The sequence below is a fragment of the Pomacea canaliculata genome, linkage group LG9 (assembly GCF_003073045.1).
Source record: "Pomacea canaliculata isolate SZHN2017 linkage group LG9, ASM307304v1, whole genome shotgun sequence".
Taxonomy (NCBI): domain Eukaryota; kingdom Metazoa; phylum Mollusca; class Gastropoda; order Architaenioglossa; family Ampullariidae; genus Pomacea; species Pomacea canaliculata.
Genome location: NC_037598.1, coordinates 23,635,505 through 23,659,669, shown reverse-complemented (window position 1 = coordinate 23,659,669; position 24,165 = coordinate 23,635,505). Strand labels below are relative to the sequence as shown.

At 41.5% G+C, this 24,165-nt stretch overlaps 1 long non-coding RNA gene across 1 annotated transcript in view; it reads right to left on the bottom strand.

Moving 5' to 3' along the window:
- Window positions 1-582: 582 nt before the first annotated feature.
- Window positions 583-24,165, bottom strand: part of LOC112572472 — a 29,794-nt gene continuing 6,211 nt past the window's right edge. The window contains exons 2-4 of the long non-coding RNA XR_003101002.1: window positions 22,059-22,307; window positions 8,179-8,277; window positions 583-7,640 (exon numbers count right to left, since the gene is read on the bottom strand). This is a non-coding gene — a long non-coding RNA (uncharacterized LOC112572472). The remainder of the gene's footprint in view (window positions 7,641-8,178; window positions 8,278-22,058; window positions 22,308-24,165) is intronic.

Sequence of the window (24,165 nt, the reverse complement as noted above, 5' to 3'; positions counted from 1 at the left end):
TCAGAACAGAAACAGTGTGTGTGTACGCACCTGCTTACACACGCACAGATCACACACACACCATACACACCACACACACACACGCATTATTCTGTCACTCGTCGTCTGACCATTAATGTCGGTCAGGGAGTTCAAAACCTGTTCGCTTCGAGCAGCAGCAGCAAGCAGGCCGACTCGGAGGTAGGCAGCAACGCCCCTAATGGTCCTCACAAGGGGACATGACTGCAAGCAAGGGACGTAACCGCGATGGTGTCGCTCTCAGGGCGCGTCATGCGTGACGATGCGTGTCGTGAATCGATTTCCTGACGTTTGATGTCATGTCGCGTGCACGTCGCCTGTGCGTGAATGGCACGTGTGTGTGTGTGTGTGCGCGCGCCTGTAGTTCTGTCCGCGTGCTAACGTGTGTGCGTGAGTGAGTGAGAATATTTACGTGCACGTGAGACAACCTGCACGTGCGAGCATACATACGACCGCCTACTGTGTGATTATATATATATCTGTGTGTGTGTGTGTTGTCCGTGTGTATATGTGTATGCCGACTGGGTGTTTATTTGTATATATGTATGTGTGTTTTCCGTGAGTATGACGTATATGTGTCTAATTATGTGTGTGTGCCTGCTGTGTGATTATAATTATATGTGTGTGCCTACTGCATGTTTGTATGTGTGTGTGCATGAGTGTGGCACGAATCTGTGAGCAAATGGGACACGAGTATGTGATCGTACTGTATGTTCTGTGTTTGTGTGTGTGCGCGCGCATACATACATATATAACATCCATTTATTCATTTTCGATGAGCTTGTCCCGAAGCAGGTTCCTCTCCTCGCTCATCTTCGCTCCATTAGGACGCCCTGCTCTCAACACCTTCACTCAACTCACAGCTTTACGAACCCCTCTCAACCCCCTCACTCCTTCCTCGCCATTCCTTACCGCTCTCACTTTCTTTCTCTCCTCCCTCTCCTCCCTCTCGTGAAGCCCACGCAACAGACACCAACAGAAAACAGCAGCAGCAGTCGCCAGCTATGAACTTTTATCACAGCCTCGCAGGAAACACAAATAATTCCATTGCATCGGCAACCGCGTGCCTGCCCCCCCGATACCATCTTGCAGTGGGTCGCGGCACTGCGGTTCGGGTAATGAGAAATGGAGTAAGTTGGGTGCGTACCCCGCAGTCGCCTTGATCAGCACAGATTTGCGGTCCCTGTAGAATATGGCGTGAATGGGCGATAATGTCACTGCCTGTCGGTGAGCCTTACACAAATACTCACCGCTGCAGCCAGCATGGCGGACCCCGACCCGCTCCTCCACCTCGCCGCCTCGCGCTTTGAGGCTTGCATGCGGGCAATGCTTTGGAGACGAGAAGAAAGAAGGGTGGGAACAAAAAGGGTGCTGACGACTACAAAACGAGGGCACGCCTTGTGGGTACCTCATCAACCCCTCCCTCTACTCCTACTAGCTATTCGTTTTTGTTTTTTGTTTTTTTTGTTTTTGTTTTTGTTTTTTTGTTTTGTTTTTTTGGGTTTTTTTTGTTTTTTTGTTTTTGTTCTTTTTCGGGTTTTTTTTGTTTTTGTTTTGTTTCGAGAAAGTAAGACTAGTCGGTAAGATGAGTCAAAGAGAGGGACTAGGTTTGGAGTTTGCTTCTTTGTTTCCATTACGTTTCGATTTGTATCTTTTTGATCGTTTATCTCCCTTCTTCTTTATTTTTTAATCGGTGCATCATCATCATCATCATCATCATCATCATCATCATCATCATCATCATCATCCCTACTCCAAGGCCAGATCGATTGACCGTAGGCGCCCCCTAGCGACGTTGCCACCAACGTCCACCATCATTCTCGCTCTCCACCTTTCCCTGAGGTTTGACCAGTCTAGTCTTGAGCGGTTGTCTGCCTCATATTCTACTTCCTCTCCCTTTGCTGTTCCATGTAGAGTCCTCCCTGCAAGTCATGTTTGAGGTGTACCGATGACACGTCATCTCTGTTTTCACTGTGGTCAGAAGGTTCTGGTACTTGCCAGATATCCATATCCTGTATCTCCCTCTATATTTAAACATAAGAACTATGGCGTTGGATGGTCCCTTTGCTAACTTAACATCTGCTGTTGAGAAATGCAGAGATTGCTTCCAATTAAAATAACCGATACAAACAAATAATAATGTAGAAAATACATTAAGAGAGAAGAGAAAAGAAAAGAAGAGTATTTGCCACGCAAAAGCATTCCGCAGCCATACCACTGCCGTATCCCACACAAATATTACTCAGTGGCTATTGAATCTCTGTGAACAGTCGCTACTTTCCAATTGTCATTACAAGTACTGGATTTCCACAGAACTGCTGTGTGTAACTTTTGCTGTATATCATGTCTACCAACAGCTGTAGAAGAACCGGTTAAAAAGTTATCTTGCAAAATCTTCAGATGATGGCGCATTGCTGATTGTGTCAGGGACACGAGCAACATCACGGAGGTGCTTCATCAAATTTCCTCCAAAGGTGAGAGGACAATCTTCTGAGCTCTTTGTTGATAAAACACACATAAAGTGAGTAGATTTTAGGATGAGAGTAGGTGGTGATGTTGTACAGTGGGGTACAAGTCAAACCTCAGATTATTGACTCTTTCGGGTACCTGAGCTAGCGGCAAGAAAGAAAAGCCCTTCTCTAACTTGAACTCTGTACACAAGACTGTTCTGACCCCAGGGGTGGGTCTGACCTTACGACAGTAACAATGGGCGTGACCCACTGTCGTCACTGCGGCGGATTGTGATCATCGTTCTCTACAACTTCTTACGACCACCTCCACCCGTCCACAGACCCACCCTGCCACCCGTTTCTCCTACTCAAGCGCTAATGTCCGAACCCAATCTTCTGGACACCACCAAGTGGTAAGAGATCGTCTGCGGCCGGTGAAACATTCATTTGCGCTCATTTTATCAAGTACCCGGAATCGAGTTTCGATCGGGGTAGCTGATAAGTTACTAGCCCAATATTCCCCACCTGGGGGCCCGCGCCCCTCATCACACTGGACCACTGGGCCATTAAAGTTTAACGGCCGTTGCTGCCGTTTGGTCGCAGACCCCTTTGTTTGTCTGACTGTCTGGTTGTCATAGCAACGGCTGCTGGAAACCACGTTGTGTTTTTGCCAGAGGTTTTCCCCAGGTGACGCTGTCATCACAGGGCTACTTACATAGACATACTTGTAGTCATTGTGAGTGTGCGTCTGCCTGCACTGACGACAGTAGCTAAGATGTAGCTATGTAGCTAGACCTGCTTGTAGCTAAATTGCGGCCAACGTACACATAGCTATTGCTACTCGTGGTACTACTTTACCTTGTTCAAATCGCTAAAAAGTAGTTCCGTGAACAATCATCACAATGTTTTATCATTTAACCTTCTCCTTCCAACTAACGTCTAATCGATTATCTTGAATAAAAATAGGAGAAAAGGAAAACAAAGTTTTCAAGTCACGGAGGTATAGAAGTTAGGTGTCTGGCAAATACCCGGATGTCAATACAAACTGTAGACAGCGGAGACTCGCAAGCATCAAGGAAACGAGGTAGACTGCAGTTAGAGCAGTATAAACTGAATAAACTTAAGTCCCAGACGAACTAGAAATCCATTTACCTGAAATGGAAACCGTTAGGACACTTTTATCTCAGGAGGAGGTCTAGAATTGGGGAAAAAATGATGACGGAATGGCCGCCTCTCGAAAGAGCTCTCATCATCTCTCAATAGCTTTGCCCAGTGCCAGACCGATTCTGTGATGAGGAAAAGTTTAATAAAAAAAATTAATCTCGCAAGCAAAATGTAATTAAATAACAAACTTGCCTCGAGAAATCTTTTTAATGGCCAATGAATCAATCGTTAGATAGGTTCCTTATTACATCAATTTTGTCTGTTGTTATTGGAAACTAACTCTCTTTATACATAGATATCCCTGATGACAATACAGGGTTGAATCATCCAGCAAAGAGAGTTAGCCAAAAGACTGAAGAAGGTCTCTTCAGAAATAACCTTTATAAGACCTGTTTGTTCAAGGTGCAAAGGACTTAAGATTTTTCTTCTTTAGTGAAAGGTGGAAAGTTTCTCTCTGCAGTTTCCGTTAAAACTGTTGCCTGTCTCTCAAATATTGATCTCTGTCTTTGCACCTTGTTGAGACTGTCTTATTTGTGTCCTTTCACCCATTACTGTTATCTCATGCAATTACACATCTCACTAAACACCACTTTTCTTGTCTCATGCCATCTCTCTTTCTCTCGAGATTCGGGGGTAAAATTTTATTTCAGTATTTGCTATCACTTTGAGATGACTGCCGAGGCATGAAAATTATGATTGGGGCTTCCATGCAGGCTACACAATAACTTTTCAGCTACTTTTCGAAGCAAAACATTTTATCGAATATTCCATGCAATGGAGGCCTCTGTGCTGATGGTCTTCATCTTCTTCACATGAGAGGATGCACTACAGGGGCACACCAGGGTCTCTTTGTTCAGAAACTATCATCCATGATCATTGTGTGTCTGTCTTTTTGTTGTTTTTTGTGAATCGCTTTGAGCCTATCTTTGATGTTGGGTAAAACACTCCCTCAATCAACTTTATTTATATTTTGCTGTTCATTGTGTCTGCATGTATGCGTGTTCATGAAGGTGCATTTCATGCCTGCCCTACAAAAGTATATATAAGTAAAAAGCTTCGAATCCAGTTGATACAGGAGAAAGACTCTGTACCTGGAGGGTTTGAAGTAACGGGACTGATGTCACAAACAATTTATTTAAATTTCAAACAAAAACCACATAGTTTCCCTTGAATGTAATCCACACAGTCTTGTGCACTTTCCCATTCTCTTCTGCCATGCACTGCTGGAAGGATTCTTCTGGGATGCCCCTCAGCTCCGTCGGTACGGTTGATGGCCTCCACTCTTTCAAAACAGGTTCCCTTGATGATCCCCTTCAGCTTGGAGAAAACAAAAAATTCACACGGAGCATGGTTAGGTGAACAGGGAGGTTGTCGGCGATGATCTTCTCGGTCAGGAACTGTTGGATGCTCAGAGCCTTGTGAGCAGGTGACAGACAGACAGGTCCACCATAACATGACAATGCTATTTTTTGCAAATAAACTGTAGGATAATATATGAGCTACAAAGATTTTTCAAGAAAATTGAGAAATTAATATCAATAAAGTAGCATCTGTCACTCATTCCAAGCAAAATAAACTTCGTTTCACTGCTTCACAGATGTACGCTGATGAGAAGATGGATGTCGAAGTGGGCGCAAGAAAGTCCAAAGAATCCACAATTATCTGTAATTTTCACATAATATTTGCAATTTTGTTGATTGAAGTCCCTAGGTGTTGCTCTGAGAAATTCCAGAAGTGACCTGCTTAGAGTCTGGGCCCGTGGGTTCCATGCTATCTCCTGGAGGTCCCTGCCTCCACCCTCTGTTTTCCATGATTGGATTTGTAGCGAAATCGTGTAGCCCTCCTCCCGCGGGAGGCATGCCCTTCAAAAGCAGAATTAATTGGAAGAAGACGGGGCCATGTGCCATGTTTCTGCAGCTACTGGTGTCCTCCCAGCCTCTCACAGCTGCCGCCCAGGGTCATGGCCACAGTGACCTCACGTGCCTCAACAGAAGTCTGGATGGAGTGAGAGGAGGTGACGAAACGATAAAAGAGGGCAGACTCTACCACAGGAAGTGTTTTTAGGGCCATTGTCCGAGAGCAGATGACATAAGAAGGACTGGGTGCGATAACTACGAGTGGTTACCAAAAAAAAAAAAATAATAATAATAATAAAAAAATAAATAAGCACACCCTGTTTATGCGTTTGATGGCGCTGTAGCTACATAGGACGGAAATGTAGAGTTTTGTAAAATGTCGAAAGTAAAATTGGAAATAAACTTGTGAAATAAAGTAAATAACAAAAAAAAAAAAAAAAAAAAAAAAAAAAAAAAAATTCAGTGAAGCACACACACGCACACACACAATGTAAAAACAACTATTCAAACGTATTTGGGTATCCCACTCCACTCTAACATATTGCATTCTTCCGGATAAATAAAGACAAGATTCACATATTAAATTACACTTCTTCTCGAACTGAGCTTTAAACGTTGTATCTTGTGATGGAAAAAGAAAAATAACAAATAATATTGGAAATATTTGCGGTTACATGACTCCAGCCTGCGCTTTTGACACATAATTATTTTTAACCTTGTTCCTATTCCCTCATTTCTCAGTTTTTCTGTCAGCATTGTCTTATTTCTTCTCATTCCTCTTAACTTGTCCTTAGCGCCTCTCCTCCCGTCGTCTGCTTTGATGTAGGGAATGAGCACGGACGATTGAAGTGCCTTCTTCTTGACTGCTTGACTAATTTATTAAGTGCCTTTAAGTTAAAAATAATAAACATGCATAATTGGAGGGGGAGAGCTAGAGGTAGCGGCAGAAGAGGGAGAGACAGACAAGCAGACAAGCGGACAGAGAAACACAAGAAGTGAGGTACAAAGAGAATTTGAAGAAGCTAAATGGGATCAAGACATGAAACAAGTGAAAATTTCTCGCGCCGCAGCATGAAATATTTACACACATCATCACTGCCCCTCGCTGACTCCTCTCACCCACGAGCAGATCTTGTCACGTGCCCTTGTCACGTGCAGGGGTGAGTGCAACGCGCGTCACTTCGGTACCCGGATGGTCGCAGTTTTCCTTTAATACCTTTTCCTATTTCCCGACATTTTGAAGAATTTTGAATAATATAAAAAAGAAAGAACAGAGAAATGGAAAAACACGTAAAGAAAGATAAATAAAGGAAATTAAAGTAAGAATAAGAAAGAAAGACAAAAACAACAAAAATGGAAAAAAATACAGAGAGACTGGAAGACAGAAGAAAGAAATAAAAGACAGAAAAAAGACTTTATTTAGATGGCACTTTTGTGACCACTCACTCAAGAAACAAACCATGTTTCGCAGACGTGAGCGGAACAGGTCTGACGTCAACAAAGATTTCCATGGAATGTTTTGGAATGTTGCCATGGAAAAATTGTAATCAACAGATTGTACTTTTTTTTGTCGAGCGCTAGCAGGTGGTTCTGAATCTCCACGTTTCTTAAATCTTTTAAGAATAAAGAAAGGAATGGTATCGATCTGTTAATTTTTGAAGAAAGCAGAACGCAAGAAAGATCAGAATGTAAGAGGCGTTGAATATAAAAAAAGACCCTAAAACCAAGGAAGAATAAAACAGTGAGACAGAAGGATAAAGAATGTGACAGGAAGGGATTAAAAGAAAAGAAAGCCAGTGGGAGGGAGTGGAATGAAAGGAATGCAAAGGGGAGCAAACTGTATGAGGAAGAGTTGTCACCCAGCACTTCTTTGACCTCGGCCAGATTTCTATCTGAGGAACCAGCGAGCATCACGAGGTCCCAAGGCCGCTAATGGTGCTCCGAGTGCCGGAGGAGAGCCGGGTGCCATCAACTTCCCTCCGACCAGTGCGCACGCGCCAAATTGCACTTTCTTGTTCTCTCCCTGGAGCCGCGATTGTCGAGAGCCCATTCTCACCCTCCCCCTCTACTTTCCTCGGTTGTCCTTCCTCCATCCCTCCAGCCTGCCCTACTCCATTGTATTGCTCCATGGCGAGGTTTGGCTTGGTGATGACTGCAACGGAGCCACATCGTCAGTAAAGGACAAGCCAGGCTGCTCACAATTCATCAGTTAACGAAAGTTCATCTACCTATACTATTGACCTATGTCTGTGTATTTGTTGATGTTTTTATTCACACTAGACAAACATTATTTTTAGTAAGCTGGTAATGCAATAGGTAGAAGAGTTTTGACTAAAATGTGCACCATACCTTTAGCATCTGTGAGGAAGAAGGTTATGATAACCCATTACTGTCATTTCTCTCTGCGGCTCTTTCACATTCAGATGATACAATTTCAGAGAATGCCATCTTTAAATATATGTGTGAGCATTATCGCTAACGATTTATTTATTTTAATTTAATTTAAAATGTATGTATTGCAGTGTCACAGCCAAGACAGGTTGTAATCTCTCCACTGACCAACAAATAATATAAATACACACGAAAGTTAAGTCTAAACAAAACCCGTTAACTAACGACATATTTTGAAGCACAAAGCACTCACATACTCAGGAAATAAAATACGAGTAACAAAATTAAATATAAAATACCATTAAGTAGTTCTTCGTCGTGCTTTATGGTCTCCCTTCTTTTGCAGTTACTTTTAACTTCAAGAAGTTCGTGGAGAAATACATTGTTGTTGCATTTCCCTGCAATAAAGGAGGCGCAAAGACATAAATAAATGCTAAAATAAAAGCATAGGGTAGACCCAAAAATAATGTCATGTAGCTACACATAGACGAAGCAACATAGTATCATACTGTAGGATGAAGATCGTGCAGTCAGGGCCAGGTGGAGAAAGGTTAGTGTGAAATATAATCAGAAGGATTCCCACTGAATATCCTCAGTTATTTTTTTACAATCCTCTGTGTCCTGGAGAGCTGACATGTTAGCACTGCAATAGCTCCCCCATCCTGTATAAATGTGACAGAGTGACACACGACATTGCTGAAGACCTCGCTCACTAACTGCCTCTCATATCAACCCGACTCCCGCCAGCAAACATGGCCGGCTCGACAAGACAAACACCACACACAATCATCGCAATTTTTTACGGGATGGCCAGCGGCCGCGTGGTTCAACCCTGAACTTTAAAACATAGCTAAGTATGCCGAGTGATGCCATATCTGCCACGTGTACACATAAACATACTGCCAGCAGTCTGACAGGAAGTCCACAGTCTCCACGTCTTTCGATGACGTTTCACGCAGCCTCGTCCTGACTTCTCTTCTTGTCCATTCTGATTCCTGTGGGCACCACGTTGTTCAACTAAAAAACGAGATTGCTATTATCTTTTCTTGAGAATTTCTGTAAGCCAGCATGGTTCCACTGGCACCTCCGCTGTAAAAACTGTTGAAATTATCGACACTACACTTCTGTGTTACACTCAAGTTTCTCTTGTGAGGGTTAGACGTGTTTCAAATGATTACTATTTCAGTTTCTGGAAAAAATAAGCTGAATACTCCAACTTGCACTAAATACCGAGATCATAATTGAGACGCTTGTGTGTGCATGCATGGTGTATGGATATGTACACATTAATTAAGTGTGAGTGAGAGAGAGGGGAAAAGAGGAAATGAAATGGAAGATAGATGAGTATACACTCGAATCTTGCGCAAAGATTAGGCGCAGAGCATCTGCCGTCTGACGTTACTTCCTTTTTTTCTGAAGGAAAACGCACACGTGCACACATTTATTTCCGCCGATACTGCGCAAGCGCGAGGCTAAATCACACGCCAGCCTGGCGCTCACAAACGGAAACAGGCATCAGCACTAGGAAGATGTAAAGAACATGTAATTGAAATACCAATTCATCAAATTGAAATATTTGGTAAAGAATTAGACTGAAACATTTATGGTGGACAGGACACGATTATGATGGAGAAGAGAAAGTGAGTGAGTGAGTTAGGAGGCGAGAGGGTGCGGGTAGGTGGATGTCTGGGTGGGACTGGATAAGGAGCAAATATATTCCTCAGGTACGTGAGAAAAGGTGACTGAGGAACTCTATCTCACTAAACTAGGTCCTCATTTTAAACTGATGTTACACTATTTTTTTTTTTTAGTTTATTTCTTGTTACTCCTCGAGGAGTATATTATGTTTTTACTGATGTTATGCTGTTATTCTCTCTCTAGCTTAAAATGCTTAGCTTGTAAGCACTTGTGGGTAGACTATATGTGTCTATGTTCACTATAGGACATGACCTACACTGAATAAAGCATCTCTCTCTCTCACACACACACACAGCCACACTGAATAAATGGGACGAAAGGAGGCAGATGAACTAGACATTAAACACACACGTGCACACAAAATGTAGAAAAAAAGGAAGAGGTATGACAGGTGTGTAAAGAGAACAAAGAGGCAGGTGGGCTGAGAGAAAAAGAGAGAAAGCCGAACGAATGAAAAGACAAAAATAAGAAAGAAAAAACAATCAAGAAAAGTATAAAAGTGAGAAGAAGGAATAAAAGAAGAAAACAAAGAATAAAAAACGAACGAAAAAGAATGAAAAGAGAGAAAGAAAGACAAGTGCCTGAAACCGAAACTCAACACTCTCACAGACGTCACCAAACGGCTAGACCCGGGCCTCCCAAATATTCGTCTAGACTGCTCTCCCCTTAAAAGACAATAAAAAGTACGATCTTTACAGAGTTACGGACCCTTGCAGATCGCAGTCAAGATGGCGGCAGGCGATCAGTGACAAAGGCAGCGACAGTCTCGCTGTGAAAACAAATAATACCTGGACTTCGCACGACTCGGCGCCGGCAAAAAAGCTTGCGAGCCTAAACCGCATTATCGGGTAATTCATCATTTCATCGGCGTGGTCGCCACTCATGCCGCAGTCTTAAGTTTGAAGAGGATTACGTCAGTCGCCTTGTCGCCAGGAGCGCCCTCTCGTCAACGGGGAGTAACCTCCCCCGTCATTTCCAGCAGTATGGCCTATCGAATGGCAGATGCGCTTCTTTCTTTCGAAGAATGCTCTGAATGAAGGAAAAAAAAAACCCCTCTGTCCCTAGCTTTTCCTCCAAACGGAGGAGTGCTGGACGAACTTTTTCTCACGGGAGTCAGTCGGTAAAATCCACGACACTTTTCGAAGTTCGTTCCAGGCTGTTGCATACCTGCTGCGTGCACACCTGTCTGTCGTGCACGACTGGTCCAATCATTAATCACCGCCGTTACGCACCACGGATCATACATGGAGGCGTGTATTTGCACACGAGCCTGCAGTAATGGATACACTTGCACTGAAAAGTTACAGGCGATACAAGGGTTGACAAGGCTACAGTCAGTGCAAAAATACTGCGAGACTCATAGTCGTAGCCATGCAACCCAGAGACAGAGATTACAGACTGACGCCAAAGATGTAGAAACACCCAATTCACACTTGATCCCAGATGTCTTATGTATCCGTGTACACCTTAGTTCTTGAGGAATTAAGGCCATTGGCTACTGAAAAAGTTCTGTCAAAACCTGTCGAAAAGTGGTATCTTATTCTCTTGCCATAGCGATGACGGTTTGTTTTGTTTTGTCTAGGTGTATATGGATGTGCGACCCTCTCTCCCTTCTGTCTATGCATGCGTTGTGGGAGAGAAAATCAGGGTCTGAAATGTTAGAAATGATACAGAGTTAACATGGCTTACACCTAACATGTGATAGCGGTAATTTGATCTCCATACCTGATAGGTGATAACGGTCAGTCGGTCTCTATACTGGACAGGTATGATAGGAGACATGATGTGGTGTAGCTTTATATCAAGCCGTCTGGCCTGCATATCATTTCTATTTTTTTTTTCTTTTCTATCTGTTCCAACAGGTGTTGTCGGTTACTCGGTTTCCTTGCAGGTAGTGTGAGTGTCCCTAGACCTGACATCTGGTCACCTGATCTTGCCTCAATCCATGCCAGTCAGACCAAATGATGGTATCGTGATTTTCAGGCTAAGGAGGGAAAAAAATCTTTGTCAAGTCGCTGGCGACAAAGAGGAATGTTAAAAAAAATTCGAAAAATGTTTGACCGTTGTGTCCTTTCTCTTCTCTCTCTCTCTCACGCCTTCTTGCGAGGTACTTGTGCGAGTGACCCTTGACCCGTGCATACACTAATTGCGTTAGCTGAGCCAAATTCTTGATACGCCTCACTGACCTCCTGTAACCCGAACTCTCAGTGTTCATGGGGGCTCGGTGCTTGAGCACCCGCCAACCCACCTCCTCTTGGTGTGCCATCCACAGACGGCGTCTGGTGTTCCTTTATTGGCCCCTACTTCATCCGAGTTTAGTTTTACTACAGACCCTATAGGGATAAAATACCTACTTATACAAACCCCTATAATTATAGGTGGACAACTTCAAAAATCGTTTTAAAACGAACGTACCTGTGTGTATGTGAGTGAGAGAGAGAAAGAGAGAGAGAGAAACGAAAGAACATCCATTTTGCAATTTGTAGACACGTCCACCTACATTAGACAAGTTGAGAGCCAAGTGTCTACCTCTGCTGAAAATAGCAACCCGTTGTGCACACGGCCCCAATGTACTACGTACTGCGAGCACCTTCGCTTCTGGAGAGTTCTCGTGAGCCAAGACAACCCTACATTGTTTCGTAAGACAAAAAACCAGAGTGAATGTATGTATATAAACACATCATTTATTTCTCTGAGTGTTAGCTAAACTGAGAAATTTTACGAGCAAGTGATTGCAGGCGTGTAGGAGTTTCTGTCGGATATGGGATCAAAGATCAGAGGTGTGCAGATGGGCAAAAATGAGTTGGTCGGGTTGGAGGAGTTGGTCGAGTTTGGCGAATGCTATTACAATAACAATAAAAAAGACCCTGAGATACTTTACTTTCTACTTAGACCTTCAGCAAAGTAGAATATATTTAACGCTAAATACTTTTAAAATACTTGCAAATAAAGCATTTCGACAGAAGTATGCAAATAAATAGTGTCAGTGACTGTCATTCATTCACTCAGTAAGCGCTTGCATGCACGTTCATATGAGTTCACGCGCAGGAAGGAAGGGTTATCGCTTTAATCTTTGAAAGAGGGCGTGGCCTTATTATCGTCAGTGGATATGTTGCTAATCACCTTCACGGAAGACTAAGTAAAGCAGATGTGGACGAGAGACCAGGGACACAGGGTGCAACAGTGTGCAGCTATGCTAGCGTTAAATTAAGAGCAAGACCCTCCCAGACACAGCTCATCCATTCCCCGAGGACTTCCTCCATCCCATCTTTTCCCATCTCTAAATCCGTTTCTCCTTCCGCACTCAAATCTCTCTCTCTTTCTCCCTATACACATTTTACTATTTTTTAGGGTAGGTAGACTACCAAAAGTGTATAAACACTCAGTCCTGCAAACTCACCGTTGACTGACTAACCGCAATGGCTGTAAAAATTGTTCACATTTATGGGAGTATAAACACGGAGTCTGACGCTGAAACAAGTGTTTACTAGCCTCAGCTCCTATCCAAACATTTGCCCCTATACATAGCTCTTAAGTAGATATACACCCGTCTAAGCTTGAGAGAGGAATGTGTGGATACACAGCTGGTAAGCCCCCCAAGTTGTGTAAATACTCGGGTGCACAAGTCATTGCTTCTATGACGACTGTTGTACGGCGAAAGAAGAATATATTTAGATATTTTTATATAAACGAGAGTTTTCAATAGAATTACTGAAGCTGATGTAGATATTTCAAAAAGAAGAAATACAAAAAACAAATGCAGATTATAGAAAACGAACCGGAAGTGATGTGGATGACAGATCCATCCATCGAGTACTCCATAAGACAAATATAAATAAAGGCAGTATAAGCATACATAAAATTTCAAAGAAGACAGGGTGCTTTGAGATATAGAGCAGAGACATGCAATTCATGCACACACAGATGTTATAAACATGATACACGCATGCATATTCTTTTATTCTGTTTTCATGAATCACAGAAATTCACAGACACGCACGCACGCACGCGCGCGGAGGAATAGTCTACCGTACATCTACGCACACCACACGTGCATGTCTACGCAGACAGGTTCACACATGCATGCGCTCAGCTCCAGCCCCACATACAGGATGGTGTGACCTCTGACCCCAGTCGGTCGATGCTCCCCCCTGTGTGTGTGCGCGCCTTCACATGGCCTTTAATATACGGCGACATACATTTGCTGACCGGGCGCGCCTGTGACAACAGTGGGGCAGTTACTTTAATTCGTTTACCTTCTCAAGAAATGGTGGCAGCCGAGTGAGATCAATACAAGTCTTCTATGGCCCCTAAATAAGGCATCGTCCGTGGTCGGCTGCAAACAACCTTCTCAAGCTCTTAGGGGTGGAGAAGGAAACAACACTTTAAAATATTCTGATAATCTTAATCAATCAATCAGTCAACCAACCAATCAATCAATGGGTACTTAGCCGCATATATTTCTGCCGGTGCCTTGATACAACCAACAAGGACTGCATGTTATTTGGCCCAAATTTCTTCTCTTCGGTTTGCAATTTTTGTTTGTTTGTTTGTTTGTTTGTTTGTTTGTTTTTCAGAAAATATTTTAGTTCTAAAATTTTTACCAATGAGTTCATGGAACACACCTTACAGACCAATGAGATCCTAGAAAATGTCTAGCGAGTTAAATGAAATTATTTGATATATTTATATAAGTCTTCACCTTCTTTTCATTCCGTCTCGTGCAAGAACAGAGAAAGTCTTGTAAGGAAAGTTTAATTTCGCCATCTGAGAATGGCTATTTATTTTTATTTAAAAATTAGAGGACAGCTTTGGGAGAACTTATTAGACTATAAGGAAGCCTGCTTACTAGCGTAGCGTTCAATTTTTGAACATAGTCTGCTTCTGTCAGTCTATGATAGTCATCGACGGGAAAACAAGCTTTCGTTCGTTTCCCAACGATGTTTTGAGGACTACTTCTTGACTGTTAGGTTTTGCTTGTGTTTGCACAGCGCATTGAAGGCAACCATTTAGGAGACACCATTGTGAATGGCCCCTGACAAGTTCCCTAGGTATCTCCTTACAGATGATTTCAAATAGGACCTCAAGTAATGAATGACTCACGAGAGAAGACGCTTGCCGATTCATTGGACGAAAAAAGTTCCCTCGTAATGGGAGAAAAGTTAGTATTTGACGTATATCACTAAACTGGCTGAGTCAATAAATATTACTGTTAAGAAAATATGAAATGGTATTACGTAATCATTTCAGAATAATTAATTTTTACTTTTTTGAACGGTCCCTTTTTTTTTTGGGGGGGGGGGAGGAGGTCGGGATCACAGAAAAAAGGAGGAAAAATAAACAAGATGAACGGGAGAGCAAGGAAAAGAAGAACAACGAATAAACTCTTTCTCTACCCACACATGCTTTACAAAAAGCAAAAAGGAACAACAAAAGAATGTACATAAGCTAACAACTCGTTGTAAGGACCGAAGCACGCTGACGAAAGCACAGAATGAAAGCGGAATGAAAGATGTTGGTTGGTGCGCTGGGCGGCTGCGCAACATGGCGTCTGTTCTTGTTTTACGCTCCGGTAACTGCGATGTTTACAGGACAAGGAGAGCTTCGCAAAACTCCTTCAGCCATAACCTGCGCCTGCTTCTGCTGTCACTGTATGAAACTCGGCGTTTACTTCGGATAAACAAGCTTTTATTTCTGGTAAACGGATGTGCCCTCTTCTCGTAAAGCGCGTGGGTGTGTGTGTGTCTGTGTGCATGTGTGTTTGTCTGTGTGCATGTGTGTTTGTCTGTGTGTGTGTGTTTTGGGGGTGACTGCCTGTAGTCTCTTGAAACTGTCGAATGAGCTAGAATGAGATAGTGACTACAGTACCGCAACGCCGTCAGGTAAGAAACTGCGAAAGGAATGAAAATTGTTTGGGTGACTGTAAGGTGCGGTACGAAGTTACTACTTCCGGCTATAAACATGCGACGAAGAGTTACAGCAGGAAGTAGTAACTTCATACCGCACATACACACCACAAAATCAATTATAAATATTTATTTTACTCATCCCAATAACCTTAATAGAGTAAAATAAATATTTATAATTGTTAATGTGGGATGGGTAAGAAAAATACACTCAAAACAAGACTCAAAAACAAAGCAAGACAAAACCAGGACACAACAACTGAATTCACATTTTAGGTATATTCAGCAAAGGTCCCTCGCTACAGTCAGTCTTGAAATTCAATAGTTCTTGGCAGTGCCAACCACCTGATAGCAGATCCCATTGTTTGCAGTCCACCATGCAAGACTAGGACAACACAGAGAAAAAATGTGAGAAGAAGTCGAACGCCTGTTGGGTCGTAGCTCGGTCCCGGCGGACCGACTTTCTCATTGGCACACGGACAGAAAAGGATGGAGCTCTTCTCGTAGGAATAAGAAAATGAAATTAAGAGTCTGGTTTGCGATGTTTCAACTGGTTGAGGCGCTTCTTCAACGTCGCGGAGGCTTAACGATCTCAGGCGGCAGAGACTAGGATAGGAAGCAGACAAGGAGGGAATGCAGGGGGATAGACGGAGGGACAGGGGAAGACTTGGGGAAAGAGATGGTCACAGAGTACAAGCAAAGAACTTTTTTGTAAGGGGTGTTGTTCCCGGGTGTCTGTCGGGGTCGTGTTTTGAAACTGATGAGGTCGGACACCAGAAGTCGTGGTTAAGCCCAGGGTGGATTTCGAGCCTGCGGTGGTTGCCAAAAAAGAAGAAGAAAAACCCTCGACTAAAATGCGTCACACTACCGGTCATGAAGAATCAACTGCTGATATTAAATAAAATAAAAGTGAGTAATTCTGTGTTCGGTGTGTAACAAAATCGTAAGGGCATTAACATTTATTGTGAAAATAATAGTTTAATATACAAAGACTGAAGCTTCGAGTGGAATTATTTCTTAATGATCACTTCAAGTCGCAGTCTCTGGTTAGAGTCTTAACAAAGAGTAATTTATTGTCGAGGTAAATAAATTGTGTCTAACTATTACAGTCTTCATTTATTTTAAAGTTATTTCTGTTCTTGCGCGCCCTTGTCCATGTGTTTAATTACGGTGGAAAGGCAATTAATTACTTTAAACAATTTTTTTTTCATTTAAGATGCATCAAGCTTAGAAAGTGCTGCTCGTAGAGGATTTAAATATTAATTGGAAGTTACTGCTGTTACTAAACGTTTTCCAAAACCTGTCGAAAACATTATTTTTAACAAGTCCCATGAAGCTGCTGTTGCAAGTCTCATTATTAAAACATATTACCTGCTTCTTACAAGGAAGGTTATCCCCGAAACCAGTTCTGTAATTTTTCCTTTTTTATTTATCAGGGTCGGGAATATGGTAAATCACCGGAAACTGAGGGGTGGAGGGGTAGTTTTGGTGTTTTATGTAAACAGATGCTACATGCAGATTGTTTTAATTAACTCACGTTTAATTTCTATGGAGATATGTATCACTTAAAATTGAATGTTTTTAGTTTGCTACATTAATGAGTGGTCAAACTTGGAGGACTGAATACAACTCATACTCCAAGACATCAAACCTCCGTTTAAAATAAAACAGGTGTCACTTTGTGGCTCCTCACACAAAGAGTTATTTACTTCCACACCACTTATTTATGAAAGTTATTATACCCGGGCCCCATCGATCCGGAGATGGCCTTCGTTTGATCTTTGCTCGAATGATGTGGGCAAACTTGGTCACACAGGAAGGAATGTAACATGGCGCCGTAGTTACCGCAGGTAATTGTCGCCTTTGATCCTGACAGGTACACCTGTGTGGAATCAGTGTTACATGAAGGTCAGGACCACGTGTGTTCCAGGCTCGTGAGCGTAAGAACGGACTGAATATCTCTCAGTCTTCTCTTGGTTATATAGCCATAACTCTTTTAAATATATCGCCATAGCACTTTAATATAATATAGCTAATATTCTTGTAAATACATAGCCACAGATATAAAACAATGAATAACCATAGATATCTCATACATATATATATAAACACTCAAATACATAGCCATAGCTCAGATATATCAAATATAAATGTACAGCCATAGCTATCTCTACAAATATATAATAGTTTTATCTAATACGTAGCCATAGTTATATGTAGAACCATATCTCTCTCAAAAAATATAGATAGTAACATAAAGACATATATAGCTCCAAAATATAAAGCCATTGTAGAGTGTGGTGCTCGTGAATGTGGCGCAGCTTGATGTCGGGTATTATCCGTCAGTTTGTCGAGTCAACGGGTGGCCGGAGTCAAGACGAGATAGACTCGGCCAGCCACACCCAGCACCAGCACCACTGCCTGCCCCTCCTCCATTCCTGCAGGTGGGCGTGGCGCAGATTCGCATGACGGGAAAGGGGTGGAAGGTGGTTACAGAGAGGAGAAGATGAGCCGTTCCCCTCCGTCATCCAGTTGTCCGTCCACTTAAGTTTTAGACTTTTTTCTTTTGATTGCATTTTTCGTTTTATCTTTCTGCTTCTTTCCTCTTTTGTTTGCTATTTCGTCTGTCATTCTCACATTCCGTCTGTTCTGCTCTTTCTATCCCTTCTATCTTGTCTTTTGACCTGCGACACATTCTTGTATCTGTTACTGTTCAGTGATCACTGCGAAAGCGTTCACTCAGTGTTCATGCTAAACCCAGTTAGTTCAAATGCGATTAATGCTTTGATATGTCTTCTATCTCAGGTGTGAGTAAACCAGGTGTAAGTTTTACAAGCAGGCTATTTGGACACAGTGGTCAAAGGTCGATGATGACAACATCATCACTTTGTTACCTGAGATACATTACAAGAGGTAAGTCAGGCGCAAGTAAAGAGCGGATCATTACATAACTCCAAGGAGAAAAATTTAGAAAAGACAGAAACAAACAAAGAAACACACAATAAAAGGACACATCAGGAAGCTCAGAGGCTGCGATTTATTCCCAGATTGAGCTTTGATCAAGAAGGTCCCCATCCAACTTGGCTGTCTACCTTGTCCGCGGGTAATTTTTTGATTAAACAGGTGATGCGGCTTATCAGCTCAGAATTAAAGACGAACATACACTCGTTAACACACACAAACACAAAGCTGAAACACACCTTGAACAGAAATAAATCAAAAGCATGTTGCTACGAAGTTGTGTAGCCAGGCCTAATTAACATATGGTCCAATCCCTCCCATTGGTTGAATGGCTTTGACATGTAAGAGTAAACCCGTGTAAACCAGTTGTCCGGGGTTTTATTGCTCCTCTCTCGGTGAATGCCCATGTTTGTAAGTCGAATCACGAAAATGGAGAAGACTCTTTTTGAACAAGATTAATGGAAACACTATCTTGTATTAAGCTGAGTCCCGCCAATTTTTGTGGCAGGAGGAGGGCGAGGATTGTAGTCTAGTGAACCTTTAATACGAAACGGCGAGTACATACTATCAGATTATCTTATTCTCCAGACAGTCGCCAGACAGGTTTGCCAACTTCTCTAACTCCTCACAGAATGACCAGCCAGGTCCAGACCTGGTCTATGGACTGCTGGCTCCACTGAATGGACAAACTGAAATAACTTGCAGCCAGCTTCCGCTATGCGCGCGCTGCACGCGGAACTCCATTAGAAAACATTACCCTCAGGCATAACATGAGTTGCCGTCCATCAAGAAGTAGTATCTTGATCGACAGATTGACTGAGAAGCTGATGGGGAGTGCCTTCAGGAGTCACGGGAGCGCAAGGATGCGATAAGTCTGTCTGGAAACCGCCAGAGCTGTAACGGAAATAACGGGTTAGTAGCGGTCGAGGTGAAATTTCGTGATGTTTGAAATAATTGCCTGTGGACAGAAAGTGTAAAAAGCAGTGTTGACCATGCATAATCATTATCTGGACTGTTGAGTGTCAGATTGCCTGCGAGGAAAAAAAAATTAGTAATAAAATTAAAATAAAGGTTCGAGTTTTCCCTGAACCAGTCATAGACCAGTCTCATAAATCTTGTACACTTCTGTTCCATCCACCACAACATGTCCATCTTAACAAAGATTTTTTTAGTTTGAAAATAAAAAGAAAGAAAATGTATTTTGCGCACTTTCTATGCACATGATCGATTCAGAGTGTGACGCATTGTTGCTTAGCAACTGAAACAGCATAGACAGACTCATTCTGCTAGTTTCCATTGTAGTGAGAGCCACCTTGATGTATGTCCGTAAGTAAAGGTCGTGTTGCTATAATTAGCAGGCAGTTGATACACTTGTGGGTTGCGACAAGGAGGAGTTGTGTGGCAGCTGATGTTACCTGATGTTATGGATGTTACCTGCTTTAGCACCTGTGCAGAAATCCTCTAGCAATGCTGCTGAAGTAACTGACTGGAGTCGGGTATCCTTGTGGCTGGGATGACATGACACATGATCCCCATGCCAGATGCTCCAGTCTGTTCACGACATTTGCATTACACAGACAGCAGACGACCTTTCCGGCGATCAATCCCAGCAACACGAAAACGAGGCTGAGATTTCTGCAGGTTCTGAGGTTCTGCCTGTTCTAGGTTTAGACTAATCCCATTTTAAACAGACAACTTGACATTTGAACTGCTTCCTAAATTATTTATTCATCTCTTTCGTACTTTGTTACACGCAACCTAATAATTTCGGAAGATGACATTACTGTACAGGTATTAGGGTTTTCCCCTTCATCGGTGTTAATAATCATTCAAATTGTGATGTTCATTCGCAAAGTCCCTACAATCCTTATTAACGATGCTATAAACTGACTGTGAGACTAGTTTGATTACCAAAGAAGTGGATAAGAGTTTTATCAGAAAAATGTGCAGCTAAACTTTTTTCTCCGTGTGAAATATCACGCACTACACCTTCTGAATTACAAAATCCTCATTCCCTTTCGAGGAAAATTTGTGCTGTCAAATGATAGATGATAGATGAATCATCCTCACGTTTTTATCTTCCGGTGGCTAATGAATATTGTTGATGTATATCTCTGCATCTGAGCCGACAGTTAATGAAATTATCATGGCAGACAACCCGGTGAGCGCTCTCCGAAGGGCGTTGCCCCTCCCGTATTTTAATGCCGCCTCAAGAGGGTTAATACCCTTTTGGTCTTTGTTAGCATGCCTAGCCTGTATATCTCTCATCGATCAGGCATGTAAGGCAGAAAGAGATGGATGGAGTCTTGATCAAATTTACAATCTTTTCCCATGAGATAAAAGATTTCAAACTGTTATGCACAAACCGTCTCATCTTCTTTCAGTTGAAGAAGGGAAGAGCACGATAGAGGACGAGTGGTTTACACATTGCAAGGCTTCAGGAGTGAAAACCAAAGATTTTCTTATTTCCCGTTAAATTCTTTCTCAACCCACGAAATATTTTTTCCCTGTTATTCCATTAAAAGGTTTAAACAAAATCCTGAAATATGTAAACGGTTTTAAACAGCTATGACCATGCTTGTCGGGGATATTTTTGCCCTGGCGGAAGCCACTCGACAAACACGGAGGTAAAAAGATGGAGCAGACCAGAACACAAGGGCCTGTCAGCTTGCACAACGACGGGCGGGTCTCGGAGGGAATCAATTGAAGTAATCGTGTCGAGTTGTTTGAGATTGAGATTAGCACCGAACCGCTTCTCTACCCGACCCTGTCTGCTGTCGTCTCCGGTGGGTCTAGCAACACCCGCCACTGGAGAGCACAAGACAGCCAGCAGACCCGTATCAGCTTACGTGTGTTTTCCTCCCAGCCCCTCCCCCGATACACAATCTACAGCTTGTTAGCCGCTCGCCCAGTTTCATTCCTTCCTTCCTTCCACACCAGATTGTGCTGGGGCGTGGGATAGAAGCAGGTTAGAGCAGGTGGCCTGGGGTGAACACTTCATGCAATGACACATCGATGTTTGAATGACCCAATATTTACTTTCATCTTAAAGGACTCGTGGGATGCAACTTTTTTTTATCTAATAACTGGAGAAATAAAAAAAAATCATTATAATGGTTTCAGATTTAAAGGACTTTAATGGTTCAGATAAACGACCTAATACTACAGTCATTTAATTGCTAAACAAGTATCACATTTCTCTTGACTATTTGAGTGTTATATCACACATCATTTTTAAAAGCGCCTGGGTTGACTAATTTCTTCTGCGATAATCTCGCTGTTTTCATCGTGTGATACTTGGTAGAAGTTGTTAAGGAGCGAATGTTTCATTGTTTAAATTTTTTAGATGTCTTTTAAAATGTTTATATCTGGTATACATCTCTGATCATTAAATTATATAAATTAGGCGATCAAGAAGAGGTTTTGTATATCTTCAATCACAATAATCAAATAGAATTAAAGGTAAAGAAAGAGTTTTAAATGAATTGGAGGAAAGAAGAAATCGAGGAGTAGTGTTGGCACACACACACCGCTTCCCCCAATCCACCCCACCCACCCCTACACACAAATAATCTGTTTAGTGGACTGTAACATGTACACAAAAACATACTTACAATGTGCACCACAGGTAGAGTGGCAATGCCTTGCATCACATTAGAATAAAAGGCTCCTCCTCCATATGGTCTCCCTGTCACGGCGCCAAGTGCACAAGTCTGGTGCAAGACACAGCAGCGCCAGCAAGCGCCGACAACTCCAGACGGCGCCAGTGTCAGCAAGCAGTCGTATAAAGAAGAACAGGAGAAGGCAGTGATGGAAGGAAGGAATTTCGTCTCGCACATTCATTTGCATGACTGGTTTTAATCCTGCCATGCAACCATAGACATGCAGATGGACGAGGTGTGCTGCAGTGCGCGCGTGCATGTCCGTATTATCATATTAATATTTGTTGAGATAACAGAATATACAGCGATATAATATTAATATTCATTAAGATAAAAGAGCACATAATAATATAATACTAATATTCCTTGCAATAAACGAGTATATAATAACATAACATTTATATACATTAAGATAAAAATATATAATAATATAATACTACAAAGATTTATTGAGATAGCATAGCGTATATAATAATATTAATATTATTTTAAAAAGCATCTTATATATAATACCATAATATTGATTTTTAATGAGATAAAGCATATAATAACATTAATATACTTCGAAAAAGCATAGTATGTATATAATGACATAATATTAATATTCATTAAGATATTGTCGCCTTTATACCAGTATATCAGAGAAAATACATATACTAATTAATATTAATTAAGATAGTGTAGTCTATATAATTTTATATTTTCAATATTCATTGAGATAGTGTAACATTTTGATGACGTAATATTCATAGTCATCGTGGTTGTGTAAAGTCATATTCATTATGTCTTGCAAGTGAATTTCTGTGCAGCCACATTTATTTTTACATTAAACATGTAACTGTTGTTGTTGTCACGGATTAATAATATTTACGAAAAATAGCTTCAAAAATTCAAACGGATATGCATACACTTTACAGCTTATGCAGCACAAAATATAAACATTAAGAGGAATACTTCGGAAAAGGACTGATTTTTATAATTTTTATAGTTATTTATTTAGGTAAGTTCTTCTCCCAAATATTTCTCTCACTATTTATATTTTGTGTATATAATGTAAGTGCCAGTAGGTTTTTCTAAAAATAATTTATAACTATGCTAACATACTTGTAAACAACAATAATAAATTTTCAATATCTACTTTTTAATATTTACTTTGCTGTGATTAAAATAATTCCTATGCAGCTCTTATTTTGTTCTTAAGGACACCAAAGTATTTTCCCTATAAACACGACACAGAAAAGTCGTGGTAAACAAAATATATATATATGAAACAAAAAATACTTTTAAAAAATGAAAATGAATGAATAAAAGATACAAATTAAACTCAAAGTTAGGAAATGAGTTTAAAAGAAACGATACTATTAATTCGACAGTGAAATACGATTTAACTTTGTGAAGTAGAAAGATCAGATTGATTTTCAATAAGCTGAGAACATGATTTGAGCTAGATATGCCACTATTAACACAGAAAACCGATATTTCTAAATAGAGCAAGAGGAGGAGAGAAAGAGGAAGAGAGTACAGACGGGCTAGCTAGTGACTGATAAGACCGGATGGAGGGAAAAGAAGGAGGTAAAGAGAAAGTCATGAAAACTTTCAATTAGTCGTTTGTTTTGCCAGTTATTCGTTTTACATCAAATGTTCATTAGATGCTAGCACTTTATCGGTCTCCCGATGAATTTTCTTTTCAATTTTTGCCTTTGCCCCACACGAAGCAAAAATGTTTGTTTTTGTGTTGGATACGTTGTATGAGTAAGTTTCAATATCAACCAAGAAACTTGATCCACACTAATTCTGCTGACGTCATGAACTTTCAGTGACGTCATCAACGGTTTTATGTTGTGCAGATGGTGAGGTGGTAGAAAGGCTACAAGTCCGTTAAGAGAGAAATAGTTGCTGTTTAATGCTTTCCTTTAAACTGTTCCATCAGTAAAGAAAATTAAAGGCGCGCCCTTATAAAGGTAAGATTACTCTATCTTCTCACCTCACAGGAAATGTGTCGGCCCCAATTTTAGTAAAAAAAAAAAAGGAAAAAAATGGTTTCTGTTGCTGCAGCGAT